General features: G+C 42.1%; 1 protein-coding gene across 1 annotated transcript in view; it reads right to left on the bottom strand.

The window, feature by feature from the left end:
* The window catches only part of RCAN2 (regulator of calcineurin 2), an 86,062-nt gene extending 82,450 nt beyond the window's left edge, over nt 1-3,612 (bottom strand). Inside the window, exon 1 of the mRNA XM_010584295.1 lies at nt 3,582-3,612. The gene's annotated coding sequence lies outside the window, so the exon portion shown is untranslated. The remainder of the gene's footprint in view (nt 1-3,581) is intronic.
* Nucleotides 3,613-16,541: the final 12,929 nt, after the last annotated feature.

Raw genomic sequence — 16,541 nt, 5'->3', positions numbered from 1 at the left:
TTAGACATGGCACACCTCCAATTAAAATTAACAGAGATCAGCAGAAAATTACATTCACTGGCAAATAGCAATAGCTTACTGAAGTTTCTATGTGAAAAATTGTTATCAAAAAGTATTACTTTTTTAGTGTAAAACTGGAAGGGCAAATATGTTCCTCTTGTTATGAAGTTAGACCCCTACAGAGCAAAGAACTGCAGCTGAAATTTTGCTGAATGAATACAAATTGAGCACATGAAGCACTTGAATGGATCAATGCCTTATGTATCACCAAGCACATATAGATTTATCCATTGTTTTTATGGAAACTAATAATGCATTTCTTTGGTGACCATTTTCCTGTCTTAAGAGTTTTAAAAAGAGTCCCTGTGGGACATCAAGAAACAGGCACATATCTCTTGAAATTCCTAGGAAACTTTGCTTTTTTTTATTAAACACTGCTTGCCATGACAAACAACATGACTAAAAATAGAATAAAGCAAACAAAATGTTACAAATAGAAGCTTTAAATATAATCACTATAAACTCAAAGTATTATTGAGTCCTGAGTGCAAACCTAGAAACAGTAATCTACAGGAATTAAGAAAATTTGGGAAAAACACAAAGCAAGAAAAAAGTAGCAGTTGTTTTTCTAGAAGGGTCCAGAAAAAGTGCAGGGATTCCATTTTTGCTGCTACTGAAAAAAAACCAACAAACCAACAAAGCCCCAAACAGCAAGTTTTACCATAATTCAAGGGGGGGGGGGGCAGCACAGGGAGGAATCAAACCCACTGAGTAAGATTTTATTGAAACAGTCAGTTTTTACTTAAAATAGTCACTGACAATGAAAGCAGTCTCACCAATTTCTGTAGCGTTACCCTAAGGATACAACAACTCCTGAAGTCAACTGGACCCACACTGAAGACTTTGGCAGAAGGCACAAGTGTAACAGGGAAGTTCACATAGTAGTAGCCTGCTGAGATTTCACTCCATTCTGCAAAATGAACACTGGAGATTAGTATTATTTTTATATGGTGCTAATTCTTCGTTATGGAAAGCTCCCATGGACTTAAATGGAGACGTTTTACTTAGAAAAAGCAGAACAGGACCTTGTTTAACAGGATTAATGAACTGTTGCAGTCTCAAAGGCCATATAGACTATAGTCACCACTTCCTTCAACCTTCACCTCTGCATCTCCCACCTGGACAACAACTACTCCCTTTACAGTAATAAAGGTTTCCAGTACAGTGAAGTCCACTCACGTTTTAACTCCAATTTGGTTAGCACCACACAAAAACAGTGTCAATCTCCACTATGCCTCTTACAGAAGTGGCAGATATGAGGAAGAGGATTTTTTTTTTTTTAAATGCTAACTGGTGCAAATCCCAAGTGTTCTAATCCTTTCCATTGACATTCTAGCCGTATTAAATTTAGCTGAGACTTTGTAACTATTTTTGGAAGCTTTTAGCATCCAAAGGGACTATTATTCACTTTTATTCATCTAAAGCAGGGCTGGCCAGCTCAAGCAATTCAAGACCTGCATATTGCTCAGAAGGCTCAGCTGTGCCTCCCATGCCAGGGATGTATCCTATGACCAGTAAAGAAACTCAGTTGGCATTGTGGCTTGCTAAGCAATCAGTATCTCCAGCCCTGGAGAAAACAAGCCAGCAGACACTGGTGCTCCACCCTACTAAGCCAAGACTCCAGCCCCATCCCACAATAGGAAGATGATACTTTGAGCAACCAACACCAGGGTTGAAGATTTTACATGCTTTTCTTAAGATCAAGCAGCTGAGCTACGATTAATCAACCGCTAAAGTTACCATGGTAACATTAAGGTATTAAAAGAACAAAAAAACCATCCCCAAACCCAAAGAATCCAGAACAGAACAAGCTTTCTGATTACCTTCACTTGGCCTCTACGCTACTCTATTTAAAGCGAACCAGTTTTATAAGGGGCACACAGTATTACAACATCACTGGCCTTCACCCAGATCTGTCACCTCACACAGGGGTCAGTGGAACACTCATTTAATAGCCCTCTAGCTTGTAACGTAAAATTCATAACCATACCCCTATACTTACCAAGACCTACTTTCCCTTTCCCTGTTGGGACGAAAAAAGGAAGAAACCATATATGTCAGAGCTATGTGCAACAGGAGTTGTTCACAGTGTTAACTCCTAGAAGATACTCAAGACACCATGATTACTTGGAATATAGTTTCAAAGTTTCCTTGAAAAGGATTTTCTGCTGGTACACACAAGTAATTTATAACTTAAAAAACATTAAGGACACCAATGCAATGACAAACATTTTCAATACAGACAATAGCAAACCAAGACACTGAATCTGAATACACACTACAATATTTGGAAGAGGACAAGCTAGGACAACTTCTCAGAAGTTTAAGGAGAATGGGACAGTTCCTGCTGTTAAAAAAAAAAAAAAGACAGGTACCAGCAGTTACTAGTTAACAAAGTCGATAGTCTACAGAAAATCTTCTGTCCTTCTTTACTGTGATGTGTTTGTAGTTTTTCTGATTGTTTTATATTCTCACAGTGTTCAGACTTCCCTGTGTTCAGGAATGATGTGTAACCATGTAATGTAGTTTTACTGCAAGAATAAACGCAGCAGTTTCTTTACAGTAGTTATGTATTTTCATAGAAAAAGAGTTTTTCCCTCTCCTCCTCCAGAGCAACTATCCTAACTAGGTAAACAACAAAGAGCAAACCAATTTTTAAGTGCAGGACTTGAAAGCCTAACACAGAAGCTCATGTAAAGCATTCTCATTCGTACGAATTCTTTCAGCTGTATAAACCTATCCTGCATTTTCCTTTTAGGAAACTAGATTAAACTCCAGCAAGAAAGGGACCAAAATATTTTGGAGAGATACAAAAGAATCTAGGAAAGGTGGGGAAAAAAACAAACCAGCAACTTTGGAGAGCTACCTGTTACATAAGCATCAAACAACATCGGTGCGGGATGCTGCAGCTAACCTTAAATCAGCCCAAGAAGAGTCTCTCCCAGGGATACGGGCTTCACCGCATTCCTGCGCGCCAGCCCGAAGTTCTGCAAGTGGCCGGGACAGGTCTGCATCCCTGCAAACGCCCACCCGCTTCGAGCCGACAGCCAGCGCTCCCCGCACGGCTGCGGAAAAACCCCCTTCCCACCTCCCCTCCGCCTGCCCCACACGCCGGGATGCTCCCTCCCCTCACCAAGCCCCTCTCCGCCCCCGGCGGACCGACCACCTGCCCCGGAGGACGAGCCGACACCACGTTCTCCCTCACCGCACACCTCCTCCGGCCGCCAGCCGCCCGCCCGCGGCTGCACGGCGGGAACCGACCCCGGCCGGAGGGCGGGCGGGCGTCCGCGGGGAAGCCCGGGACCCCCCCTCCGCGTCCGAAAAGCCACGGGTGAAAGGAACCCCGAGGTAAGAGCGGGGCCCGGGGAGGGAGCAGGACGGCGGGCGCCGCAGGGAGAGCCGGCGGGGCGGTTACATAACCCCGCCACGGCGGGCGCACGGCGCCAGGTCGGCGGGGCAGGGCTGCAACAGGGCGGCCCCGCCGGGGAAGGAGACCCTCGCGGCGGCGGCCCTGCCCTTACCTGCTGCGGCTCGCTCGTCCCTCGCCTCCGCGCCCGCCTCCCCTGTGGTCGCCCCCGCCGAGCCCCGAGGACCGCGCCGCCGGCTCCTCAGCGAGCGCCCCGCACCTCTCGCCTGCCCGCGCCGCTGAGGCGAAGGTGGAGGACAAGGCGGGAGGAGTGAGGGGACGCCGCAACCCAATCAGCGAGCCCCTCCGCCCAAACGAGCGGGCGGGACCCACCAATAAGCACGTGAGGAGCGACGTGTCCCCGCCTCCTCCATCCTCTGGCCGCGCCCCTCACCTCCCACCGCTGCGCGCCCGATTTCGGTTCCCCGGGTGGGCGGTGGGGGCGAGGGGCCGCGGCGTTCCCTGCTTCGTGTGGGGACGGGTGGGCCGGGGGGGGGGTCTCGCGTCTCCCCCGGCACCCAGGGAGCGGTAGGAACCAGGAAGCGGTTTCTGCCCTCGTTACTAGTGCGTGGCAAAGTTTCCCTCCCTCAGGGTGTCGACCCCCTTGCCCTGAGGTGAGGTGAGGTGGGGTGAGGTGAAGTGGGGTGAGGTGAAGTGGGATGAAGTGGGGTGAGGTGAAGTGGGATGGGGTCGGGAGATGTGCGATGGTATGGGAGCGAGGAGGGGTGAGATGGGGTAGGGGAGGGGAGAGGTGGGATGGGGTGGAGTGGGATGGACAGGTGGGGTGGGATGGATGCCCACAGAGTGCCAGCACACTTTGCCATGGTTTTAGTGACAAACCTCCTAATCCCCCCCGTGGTGATTTTGTAGGGGGCCCAAATGCCTCTGGGGAACGGAGCTCCCAACGGCCATTCCCATTTCTGACCACCGAAAAGCAAACTGACCCTTGAAGTGAGCTCCGTCTGGAATGGATCCAGTTGTCGTTCATCTCTTCTTCAGACTAACAGGTGAATAAGGTGTATCTCACCATTACAGATGAAGCCAGAAGGTGCGTTTGTAGGACTCCTGAGGAACGTCAGGGTTACAGCGGAAAAAGGCTGATTGCGGTCATGATTTTAAAAAGAAGAGAAAGCATTCATATGCCCCCAAGGCATGCTTTATTAAAGGAAGGGCTATTTTTTCTCTTCCAGCTGTATGTCTGAGACTGCTAAGCGTCAGAGGCTAATGCTGATTTTCTGCGCTCTCTTCAGTTTGGAATGTAATACAGAGGGATTTAATCAATAGGGTGATACAGAAATGTAAATAGGTTTCTGTAAAGATGGCTTTGAAAATCTATAGAATATAATGGAGAACTAGAAGAGTCCCATATAATTATTAAATACCCTATAAAAATCCATGGAAGGGATAATTCTCCATTAGTTAAAAATATATAAAAAGATGTGTGCCATTTAAAGCAGCACTTTCCAATAATAGCAGAAAAAACTGTTGTAATGAATGAGATCAATAGTGTATCCCACCTCATCTCTGCAAATACCTAAGAGCAATGCATTGTAGATTGTTGTATTTGGAACAGAGGAGTTTCTTCCTGGTCCCATTAACTAAGGACTGACATGCCTTGATGCATGTCTGGCTTAGACACCTTCCAGGCTTTCTTCTTTGGTTCTACTTTTATTTTTTAATATATAACAGGTAACTGATAGTAGTAATTATTATTTCTTGTTGTTTTATCCTTGTACCTAAAATATGAACTCCTGACCACGATCGTATTGCTTTAGGCACTATGCAGAAGAGAAAGCAGGCTATGAAACCAAAGATGTCGCAATATAAACTAATCAGGTTTTAAATCAAATCATATGCTTGTTGGGGTTTTTTTTGTTGTTTTAAGAATTAAACCTGGTACAATATCTTCCTTTGTCTCCATTTACATGCGTTCCCTTTGCATGCTGTCTTATTTTAATATTCTGAGTAGGAAAAGCATCCGCTATGCTTTTTCTGTCCCACATTGTGTTATACAATTTCTTTGTGTCTTCTTATCCCCATACCTCCTAACTGTGTCTCGTTCACAGTAGCCAGTCTCAAGTTTTATTCTTTTTCATATTTTCATATTGGGAAGAATATTTTCATTGTGATGAAGTTGCCCTAGCATATACTTTCCTTGTAGTAAAATGGGAATCTCTACAGTTATGAAAGCAAGCTAATCCATGTTCAGGAAAAATCAGGAATGCCTAAGTCAGTATTTTGGCTTTTATATGCATCCAGACATTATTGCTAAGATGAAGGGGGGAAAAAACCCAAATTCCACTGTTTGCAGTAAAAACATCATTCAAATTAGATAATAATGAGAATAGCAACAATTGCAAGGTTTTTAATATCCCCTGTTGTAAACATTAAAGATTTCTCTTAGGAAAGGTTACAAAATAATATATTATTTAAACATGGAAAAGTGGCACTGTGAAAATGAGAGTAAGAGCAACTGAGAGAAAGAACATCCTTCTTGGAGTCACACCATTTACCCACTTAGCCCCAGTGCTATTCAGGCCATGCAGCCTGAGTAGGCACCCTGTGCTTCCTAAATCCTGTGGGCATCTTCCCACAACCCGAGCAGTTGTAGAGTGCCAAAATCTGGAGGAAGCTGAAGTTTTGGAAAGGATACCAAAGGAGGTGATAAAACAGCTGCTACTTGCAAGATTTGCAAGCAGTGCTGTAGTCCTTCTCCCACAGAACAGAGTGGGAGTTTTGTTACTGATATCTCAGAGCACAGGCTTAGCCTATCTCATCCAAATCCTGAGCTGCTCATTATCTTCAGTCTGCACCTGCTTCTTATCTACAGATTTTATCTGTAAGCACAAGTGGCCTCTCAAATGTACTGAAACAACAATGGTGAATTTCAGCACAACTAAAGTGCTGTAAACAAAAGACTTTGGCCCCCTATGTAATGCTGATTTCTGATCATCAAAATGTGAACACTGACTCACTCCTGCAGAAACCTTTGCAGGAGCTTTGGTGACAAAGTTTTCTCTTTTGAGAAGAAATAAGTAAGTGATGTCTCAAAATCTTAGATTCTCAATAAGTGAGTGCTGCTTCTTTTACATTTCTGCTCACTGGGATAATCCCAAATTCTTTGGCCAGGTATGGATTATGATTTCTTGCAAATGGCTGAGTCTGGAGATTAGAGTGGATAAAGCAAGTAAAATTAATGTTGACTCTATCAGCACTAGCATACTCTTGACTGTTTCTGTTACTTTTTTAGAATATAAAAACACAGTTGGATCCATCTAGTTCTGTATCTTGTCTCCAGCAGCCAAGACTGGATGCTTAGTAAAACAGTGTAAAAATAGACTATGTATTCTTCTCCTATTTACCTTATAATTTTCCAGCAACTAGTGAGGTAGGGACTTCTGGAACTCAGGGCTGTTTCGAAGCTACTATGCTTAGTAGCTACTAGTGGTCCTGTTCTCTAGGAGTTTGTCTTAAGTCTTTTTGAGCCCATTTGTGGTTTTGCTTTCCACAATGTGCCATGCGGTAATAATTCTTCACTGTGTAAAAACAATTTCAAGTATTCTTCCTGATTGTTTTATTAAGTGCTCCTTTGTTATAGAGGCAATAAATGAAATTTCTTTTTTTGATCTTCTCACCATCATTATTTTCCAGACTTTAATTGGATTTCCCTTCAGCTATCCCACTTTCAAGCTGATGTACTTTTCTCTATTTCCAGTGTGAAAATTTATCACCATCCTCCCTATCCTTTATAATTTTACTAGAAAACACTACTTTCTTTGAAACTTTGATTCTACTAAAATGACTGTTGAATTTTGCTGGATCTGGAATGGGCAAGAGCTGTATGACCAAGGGACTCAGAAGAACTCTGAGCATATGAGCGACAGAGTCCTATGACTTTGGGGGTCCCCTCATCACCTAAGGGGGGAGCTACTAATTCTTAACATTCAATTTCCCTTTTTGTCCACTTCCTAGCCCCACACTAACATTTTCAGAGAGCTTTCCACTTCAACCTCCAGACATCCTGCAGCAAAAGCAATAGCTCTAACCAGTGTCTGTGTATGTATAGTTAGGGTTATTTTTTCCCATGTACGTTACTTATCACCACTGAATTTCATCTGCTATTTTATCACCCAGTCACTCAGTACAGGCAGACACCGTTGCCTCAACACCTCTTCAGTTCCATCCTGTACATGTATAGCAATTGCAAAGCAGCTTAGATACAATGTGTTGCAGATGTTTAAATAAAAATGTGCAAAGGAAAGACTGTCTCTTTTTTATTATTATTTATCTACAGAACATTTTGCACTGTTCTGAGTGCAAGATTAATAATTACACCAATAAAAAATTGCTGCAGAAAAGGAGAGTATCCTTCACTTGCTGTAAAATTTCAGTGCCAGTAACGCCCTTGCACATGATATTCCATGAGCAGGTTGATCATGGAGTAGGGCTGCTTCCTTCTTTGGGAATTTGGAGATGCAGAGAAACACATGCTTCAGCTGTGCGCAGGGATGCTGTTTCTCTCCAAATTTGTTATGTGGGGTTCAGGCAAGAGGGGAGAACCTGTGGCACTGCTCTGGGAACCCCTGAGCTCCTAACCTTGCAGTGGGACAGCCCCTGCATTTGGCTCTTATTGTTCACTAAACCCACTCTCTGGTATATCCGTGTTGTTTCTGAGCATCTTCAGGGTCACACAGAGGTCAAAGAGGAGGCTCGTGTTTTTTAAGGCAATGAGAACAGGAACAGAGAGTCTTCACATTTTCCATCCACTTCTGAGAGAGTTGCCTGGAAAAAGTCTTTTTGATTTGACATTGCAAAAGTTCCATATCTAACATAAAGTTCCACAAAATAGAGCTTTTTATCTTACAGCTAACCCTCAGTTTTGAAGACAACAAAAATGCCATGCCCCAATTTCTGGTTAAGGAATATTTTTAACCAGGAAATGTTTTTTTAGCCTAGATGCATGATAGATCAAGGGGAAAAATGGGTTTCATTGACTTTTGAAACAATCTTCATTTCAGGAAAGAAAAAAAAAAGCCTTTTGTTCTATAACAAGTAACATCCTTAAAGTACAAGTACAGTTCTCTCAAATTTGAAATATTATGGCCAGATTTAAATTCTCCCATTTGAATGAGGATGCTGAAAGTTGAGGAGGTTTTCATTTTGTTGAAATATACGAGATATTTAAGATGATTATTTTCACCTATGGGCTGCTTGTTTCTTCTCAGCTACCATCCCTATGCAAAATGAAGGCAGCGCTGTGTGAACTGCTGATTGCGTGTATACCTGCTGCCAAAGCTACAAGCATCTCACGTGAAGTAGAGGGATGACAACCTGCAGAGGTAGGATGTTAAGGAAACTGATTTCCTGGTTTCTTTAAAAGATTGTTGTTTCCTCTTGGTGTCCTTTTCCCAGTGGTCTTCTCTCTGCAGAGTCTTGGACTGTTTATTTTATAACTGGTTCACTAAGGTCAAGGCCTGTGCAAGGCACCGTGCAAATTCAAAAGCAGTCTTGGAGGTATAGTCACAATTCAACAGCATGACTGATAACATCAGCTCAAATTCCTCAGGAATAAACTGGTTTGCTGCCATGTGTTAACAAGTAGAAGCACTTGGTTTCTAGGATTTACCCAATCAAAATACAGGAAGCTAAAACATCTGGCTTGTCAAAATGATCATAAGGTTATAGAGGGAATGGCAAAGATGCCAGACAAATAAAATCCAGGAAATGAGCACAGTTTAACCAGAACATAAGTTCAGTCTCTAAACATACTGTCTTACCTTTCTGATACACTGATTTCTATCTTTTTTTAGACTGAAATTCTCCAGGAAGGAAACTTCATGTATTTGATGAAGTGCTAAGCATCATGATGGTATTTAGTAAGTAATTCTTACCACCTCTCCTGCTATTTCTTAGATTTGTGATGAGAATTATTAGAAGTGACTTGCCCATTGTGACCCAAATGGAAATAAAAAAAATGCAATGAGCCATAGCTATGTGACCTCAAGCCAAACGCTTCAAACTCATGTACCTAAATATAGACACCTAAATAAATGGCCTGATTTTCAGAAGCACTGTGCAACTCTGAGAGTTGTAGGTGCTCTGAAAAATCAAGATGCTTATCTAGGTATCTAAATACAGACTGAGTTTCTGAATATATTATTTGATCTGCTTCAGAATGTAAACAACTAAGAAAACAAAGGTACTACAAATACTATTTTTACTGTGCTATTAGAAGGCCACAGAGTGTAATCAACTGCAAGACACAATTTACTCCTATAAAGCGAATAGTGTGGTAATTATTGTTTATTAATTGTTGAGAAGTAGAATTTAGGAGCCCTAGTTCTGAAGCAGTGCTAGACAGGTTTGATGGAGAAATCCATTGTACTAGATTTAGTTGCCTTTTATTAATCTTTATCCATAACTATAGAGATTGACACAGAAAGGCTCAAAAATGTCAGCTTAAGGAGTTTTGTTTATATTGACAGATCATAAAAAATTATTTATGCGTTTCATTCTCTTAAAGTGTGATCTATAGTCCTAAGGATTTTTGTGTTTTTCTTTTATTTCTGAAATCTTCATTCATTATTCTGACACTTTTAGGTGACTGTTGCAGGCGTAATTGGAATATCATTGGAAGCAGAAGAATGTGAATGATGAGTTTTTAGTCAGCACATGACACCACATACACGTTCAGTTAATAGAAAATAAGCAGCTCAAGAAGGTAAGTAACAACTGAGACTATATTTTTGTGCCTGAATTGTGCCTAGAAGTAAAAACTTACACACACAGCCTTTTTCAACACTTCTACTAAGACGTGTTTTGTTTAGACACATTATGTTAGTGTATGCCTATAGATATTATTATTTTTATATATTATGGCACTAGAAATCTAGAAATACATCAATGATTGACAGTTGGCCCCTAGATGGTGCCAGTGCCTACATACTGCCAGCCCTTGTGCAAGGTGAACACTGGAGATGGCAAAACAGAAATGGTCTTTGTGACACAGATATTCTTGGGCAGTCATAGCTTCTACAACACTGAGTCATTGCGGCAGAGCAGCCTCTGAAGAGTGTCCTTCTTCCACATCAGCCAGAGGGAAGTATCTACCCCTTCCTTCTACTCTCCCAGCAGTGTGACAGAGCTCCAAAAGAGATAGCCAGTCCATCCAGGCATTATGTCCTACCGAGGCACTGATCTGCCACTCGTACCCTTGCGTACCCTTGCACTCCAACTTTGAGTTTTTCAGATGTTTGGCAACCTGGCTATCTGAAAATCCTGAAGGAAGGAGTAAGCTGGGCTTACAGCTGAGCTGGAAAGAGGGAAAAAGGGTACTGGTGAAGTTCCCAGGAAGGACAGGAACAGTAAAGGGAAGTTGGAAGGGAAGGGAGAGAAGAAACAGGATCTCTGGTCTAGAGTCTGCCTTTGGGGTGCTCCAATGCCACCTCTGGAAGAAGCTCGCTGTGCTGTGAATTCATTATGTAAATCTGTTTGCAGAGAGAGCCTGTGCTAGAGATGTCCCGTTCAGACAACCAGCCCAACAAGACATCCAGAGGCACAGCGTGCTGCCGGGCTGTGAGATGCTTAGAGTCCAGAAGGTAGGACAGCCCCAGCTCCCAGCCTTTGCCCAGCTTCCACCTTCGACCCCTGTACAAAGATGCCAACACTGGCATGTCTCCATGTGGAGGGGTAAATGTGTCTTGTCATGTGCAGATCAGTGCTGGCAGGTGTGGTAGCTCAGAGCAAATGCTTTAGTGATTGCAACTTTCGCTATGTTCTGTCACTTGGATTTGTCCTGGCTTGTGGGTATGTAGAGAACTCACTACCCGATTTCTTCCTACAGACCCATATGCCTACATGTGCAAACTACACATGTCCACAAAACCTCTGAACCAGACTGCAAGGCCAGAGTCTGTAAGAAAAATTTAGCAAGGCTGAATATGTTGATTAATACCCAAAGGACAGAATATAACCATCTCCTGCTGATTCAGGTCTTTTTATTATTTTAAGAAACAACCAGATCATTGTGATGAGATGATTTCCATTCATGGTAAGCAAAGACCAGTTGCCAGGTTTTCAGATAGTAAAACATTCATTGGTTTATTTTTTTAGAAAAAGGAGCTTCAAACCTCAGGTTTAATGCCTGAAAACACCCTTCTAATAATCCTTTTTTATGTGTATATTATTCCAGTTCTATAAACAAGCTTAAAATAGTAAATTATAATACCAAGGTTTGGACAGAGGAAGAGTGTCAAAGGCAGTATCTTGAGGCCATGTCATGATACTGGAATGCACTTGATTTTCTTTTGGCATCAAGCAAACAGAAGGACACACTTAATGCTTTTCTGAGCAATGATGGTTTTCAGAATAAAGGCCAGATAAAAGGCCAATGCCTTGAAATTGCCCCTGGATCTGTGTCAGCAGTAAACAAAGACCAACACTATGAACCCACTGAAACTTTTGTGTTTAACTCGGAAGAGTCATGTCTAGTGACAGTTGAGACCTTTGACATGAGAAAGAGTGACAGAGCCCTATCTTCAGCTTGGAGCACACTTTACCAGTGCAAGACCCCACAGTTAGAGGAGTCTGGAAATGCAGTGCTGAAGGACTACATCCATAGAGCCTCATTAGGCTCTTCTTTGGGTCAGGTGTTCACAGAAATCACTGGTAATTGTCTCTGAGCAAGGACCCAGGAAAAAGTGAATGCCAAATCTTGCCATTCCCTAATTACACTTTGCAAAGAACACGATCCTCCTTAGCTTTAGGCTTCTCTGGCCAGCTGTGATTACCTAATCTGATATCTGCCTTGTGTGGGGTATTATACCCTCAGAAAAGATGTTTTCTGCCCTTGTAGGCTACCTAAAAGTTGCTTTTTGGAAGTGGAATGCCTGTATAGAGAATTTAGGTCTTCAGACTTTTATGATTTGTGTTTTGCAGATTCCTGAAAAGTAATCACATTGCCTTTCCCTCCTCTCTCCACCCCAGGAATGCACACACACCAGATCAAAAGCTTCTGTTTCAGAAAAATGTGCAATTTTGTTTTCAGGACTACTAATATAGAAATGTAATTTCAGTACTTGATAAAACAATTTCATTTCCTGTTCTGCATTTTTACCTTATTTCAGGTGGGAATCTGCTTGTTTTCACTTTGGTTTAACTTTGGTATCCTCAGTCTTCGCTCAAGTCACTTCTAGCATTCTTTGCTTAAGCTAACCAGATTGACTCCAAGGCTTGGCAGGCTTAACAACATTTTTATCAACTTTCTGATTTAGCTCTGATCTCTCTCAAATTTATCAGCAGCCTTTTGGAATTACAGTGCTATCAATGGGAGATGTAGTATCTCCTCTCCAGCACAGAAGTTCTCATTTTCATCTCCAAAATCCATGTTATTCCCTTCAGACATAATATCCCACTGGAGCTCGGGCCCAGTTGTTTGCTCATGTGCCATGACTCCTTCCTTACTTCTCTTTTTCAAAGCTGCAAAGATTTAACAGTAATAGTTGCACTGTACTGTACATTAAGCTCTTTCAATGCTTGTTACTCCAATACTCTGCTTGGTACTTGGGAAAGATGATGTATCAAATTTCTAATGCAGTAAAAGCAGTACACAGGTGAAAAAGCCTGATACAACTTAGGAAAGTTATAGATGTAGTTCCTGTCTCACAGGTAGCTGCTAGACAACCTTCTAGGTAACGCTCCTCTGTAGTGGTTGGTTTTATGAAAGGACGCTGTATTTTTACTCAACAAAAAACTTGTCTGTAGTCTTTAAATTCCAAGCTTTGCATTAAAAACAAAATAATTCTGAAGCATCTGGGGTACAGCTGTTTCATCAGCATCTTAAAAATTGTGAACTAAGAGATTTTAAGTATTTCTTCTGAATATTTTGACTGTAACTCTACAACTAATGTAATTTACCAGTAACACAAGTATGGCAGTTCCAATTCAGGAAAGCACATAGCTTATCCAAACTCTTACAGACATACTATCAATAAGCAGGCTTGAGGGCTTTAATGAGTATGAGCAATACTTACAACTTTTAATCCATATGGACTTTGCAGCAGTGGGTAATTACCATTATTACCCCAAGGTATAGCTGAGGAAACTGAGTCACTGAGGGATGAAGTGATTCGCCTAAAAAGCACAGTGAGTCAATAGGAGAGCTGGGAATAGAGTGCAGAATTCCCTGCATTATCCATTGGAGTCCTCAGATAATATCATTTTATAAATGCTCTATCTTTGTAAAGACTTCAGTGCTATAATTATCTTCCCAGGACTCTCATGGAAACAAGATATTTATAACCCCATTAAGCCTTTCCTAGTAATTTTATGATCAAAGTGAAAAAAATAAATAATGCTGCACCAATCAGTCACATGTCCAATGTCATTCAGAATGGCTACATGATGAAAGCTTCTCCTTGGTTGTTTCAATTAAATGCTTGCTATCTTTTGAATGCCTTTCTTGTGTCTAACTCCCCTTCCACTGCATACCGGTGGAGAGGAAATATTTCTTGCCATGTGATGAGCCACACATTTAGAATGTACCAAATAACTGGGAAAGATGCTTGCTGCCAATAAAGCCTACTGGTTTATTCTATAAATGTGACCGTTTAAAAAAAAAATTTTTCCTAAAAGCCCTTAACGTTTGCCAGTGTCACCTAAAATGAGCAAAGCTACCTCAGTATTTCCACTAACATTTGTGTATCTTTAAAATTACAACACAGATGCCAAGACTAACTGTAAACAACGGGTTAGTGACTGAGGCATTTGGACCCTGGTTCAGCAAAGCACTTAAGCATGTGCTTAAATTGAAATCCATTCTTATTCTGCAAATCCATTTTAAGTGTTTGCTTAAAGCAAAACACATGCTTAAGCTGAGTTTTGCTTGGCACAGGGCTTAGGCATGGCACAGAGCTAGGGCCTTAGAATTAATTTATTTTTGAAAGGAAGTAATTATTTTTAGCTTACCTCTCAATGGCTACAGCCATATCTTTTAGTCCCCAGATATCTATTTTCAGAAGGTATACGTGCTAAGCCTAAACTTCTTGTTTCTGTGACAATCAGTGGCACAGAAAAGATATCGAATGCCGTTACTAGCATAAAGAAAGAGACCACTTGAAATACTTGACTGCTAAGTACAGATGAGAGGGGCCTTCATTGAGGCTCATTAGAGGGAAGACATAAAAGAAGCTGTGATTATTCTGGGAGGTGGGTGCTGATACAATGGGTGATCTCTTTACCATGCTGACTGGAGCAGATTCATTTGCAGTAGGTCAACAATTTTACCTCAAAATGTTTTGATGAGTTTTCTGTCAAATACTGTATTTCCACAGGAAATGTATGTTTTCAGGAAAATGTTTATACTTTCCTGAAAAGTATCAAAAAAATGTTGCAGTGTGATAGTTTCTGCGTTCTTTTTCCTTGAAAGTCTTCTTTAATATACAATAAAATCAAAAAATTATTAAAGGAAATTTGATTTAAAAGAGTTTTATTGCTCACTTCTCATAACTCTAGATTTCCTCTCTCTTGTTAAGAAGACTCCTACCATTTGTTTCACTGGGTTAAACATGGGAGTTATTTATCCCAATATAAATGAATACCAACATACAGTCCTGGCCAGCACAAACTGTGAGTTTTGCTCAGATAGATCTGGCCTATGGTATGTCTGGAGGAGGAACAACTGCATTTTCTAAGATGTTTTTTGAGGGATGCCCCACTGCATTCCCTTTAACAGCCATACTTCGTACAGAAGGTAGAAATACAAATATAGGTCAAAATACACTATTTTTTTTCTCTGTGGGCTTAAAAATCTCCTGCTTCATACACCCTTGTGGTAGCAGTATGAATAAAACCTCATTCTGACTCCTGCTACTGATATGTAGAAAAGCTTTCTAACAGTAGGGAGAGTCAGGTAAGAGGACAAATCCCCCATGGAAATTCAGCACTGCCTTATTTAAAAGCAGACTGAACAAACACTTGAAGAAGGATAATTTAGATACTGTCAATCCACTCGTGAGTAGAGTATCGTGATGACCTTTTAATACCCGTTTAACCCTGTCCCAGTGGGAAAGTGCTGTATTTCCCCCCACCAGAAGCTTCTGAATTATTTCCAGGTAGAAGACCCCATTTAGCTCTATCACTTGACCACCACATTGCTTTACTAATCCACCTCCCTTGTTTTTTTCCACCTAGGAAAGTATGGCAACTGCATGGAGCTGTCATCCACTACAGAGCAGTCACACAGTGATAGGATCCCAGAGTGAAGCCCACTTTTCTTCACCTGCTTGTTTGGTATGTCTCTGGCTGTCTAGAACAGGTACTTCTTTCCTGCCAAAGCCTACACTTTAATAAAAATACATCCTGCCTTTCAGGACAAACATTTTCCTAACTAATTCTAGACTGCTAGGGAGTTGCTAAATCTGCTAGCCTGACAGAGGCAAGGCTGCCGCAGCTCCTCGCCTCTGGGTCCAGCATGCAGCGAGGCTGAGCATAGATTCCCAGCAGGCACATGCACAAACACACACATGCAACGTCTGTATGCACTGATGGCCCCACTGGCCAACACAGACAGAAACACTCAGCATCACACAAGCAGCACCAACAGCCTCGTCCTGCTCCCCTCTCAGGCAGATCAGGGTGAAGTCTGTGAGTGTGAACTGTATGTAAAAATACACACGTACAATACGGATCCCTCCAGCAGCTGGGCCTGATACTCACACCCCCATACACACATGTGCACACACAAGAGAGACCATTCCACAGGAAAAGATGTGAAAATGGAGAGTAAAAAGAAGACAGGACAGACTGCACTGATCAGGCACAGGGCACAGCTGGACAAGCATAGCTGTCAGCAGCCTGTTTACAGGCAACTAACCTCTTTTATCCCCTTATCCCTCTTTTTTTCCCCACATTTGTTCCTCCCCAAGCCACTTCGATCTCCCCCTTTCCCCTCCTTTGCTTCCCCCCCTAAACATCCCATAGGAAGTCTTGTGCAGCCACAAGCTGCTTCTCCCCTGCATCCCACAATGTGTCCCATGCCCACAGGCAGTGTTGCCTCCTCAGCCCAAAAGGTGGGAGC

The sequence above is a fragment of the Haliaeetus leucocephalus genome, unplaced genomic scaffold (assembly GCF_000737465.1).
Source record: "Haliaeetus leucocephalus isolate CR32 unplaced genomic scaffold, Haliaeetus_leucocephalus-4.0 Scaffold964, whole genome shotgun sequence".
In the NCBI taxonomy this organism is placed as follows: domain Eukaryota; kingdom Metazoa; phylum Chordata; class Aves; order Accipitriformes; family Accipitridae; genus Haliaeetus; species Haliaeetus leucocephalus.
This window is presented reverse-complemented; position numbering and strand designations above follow the sequence as displayed.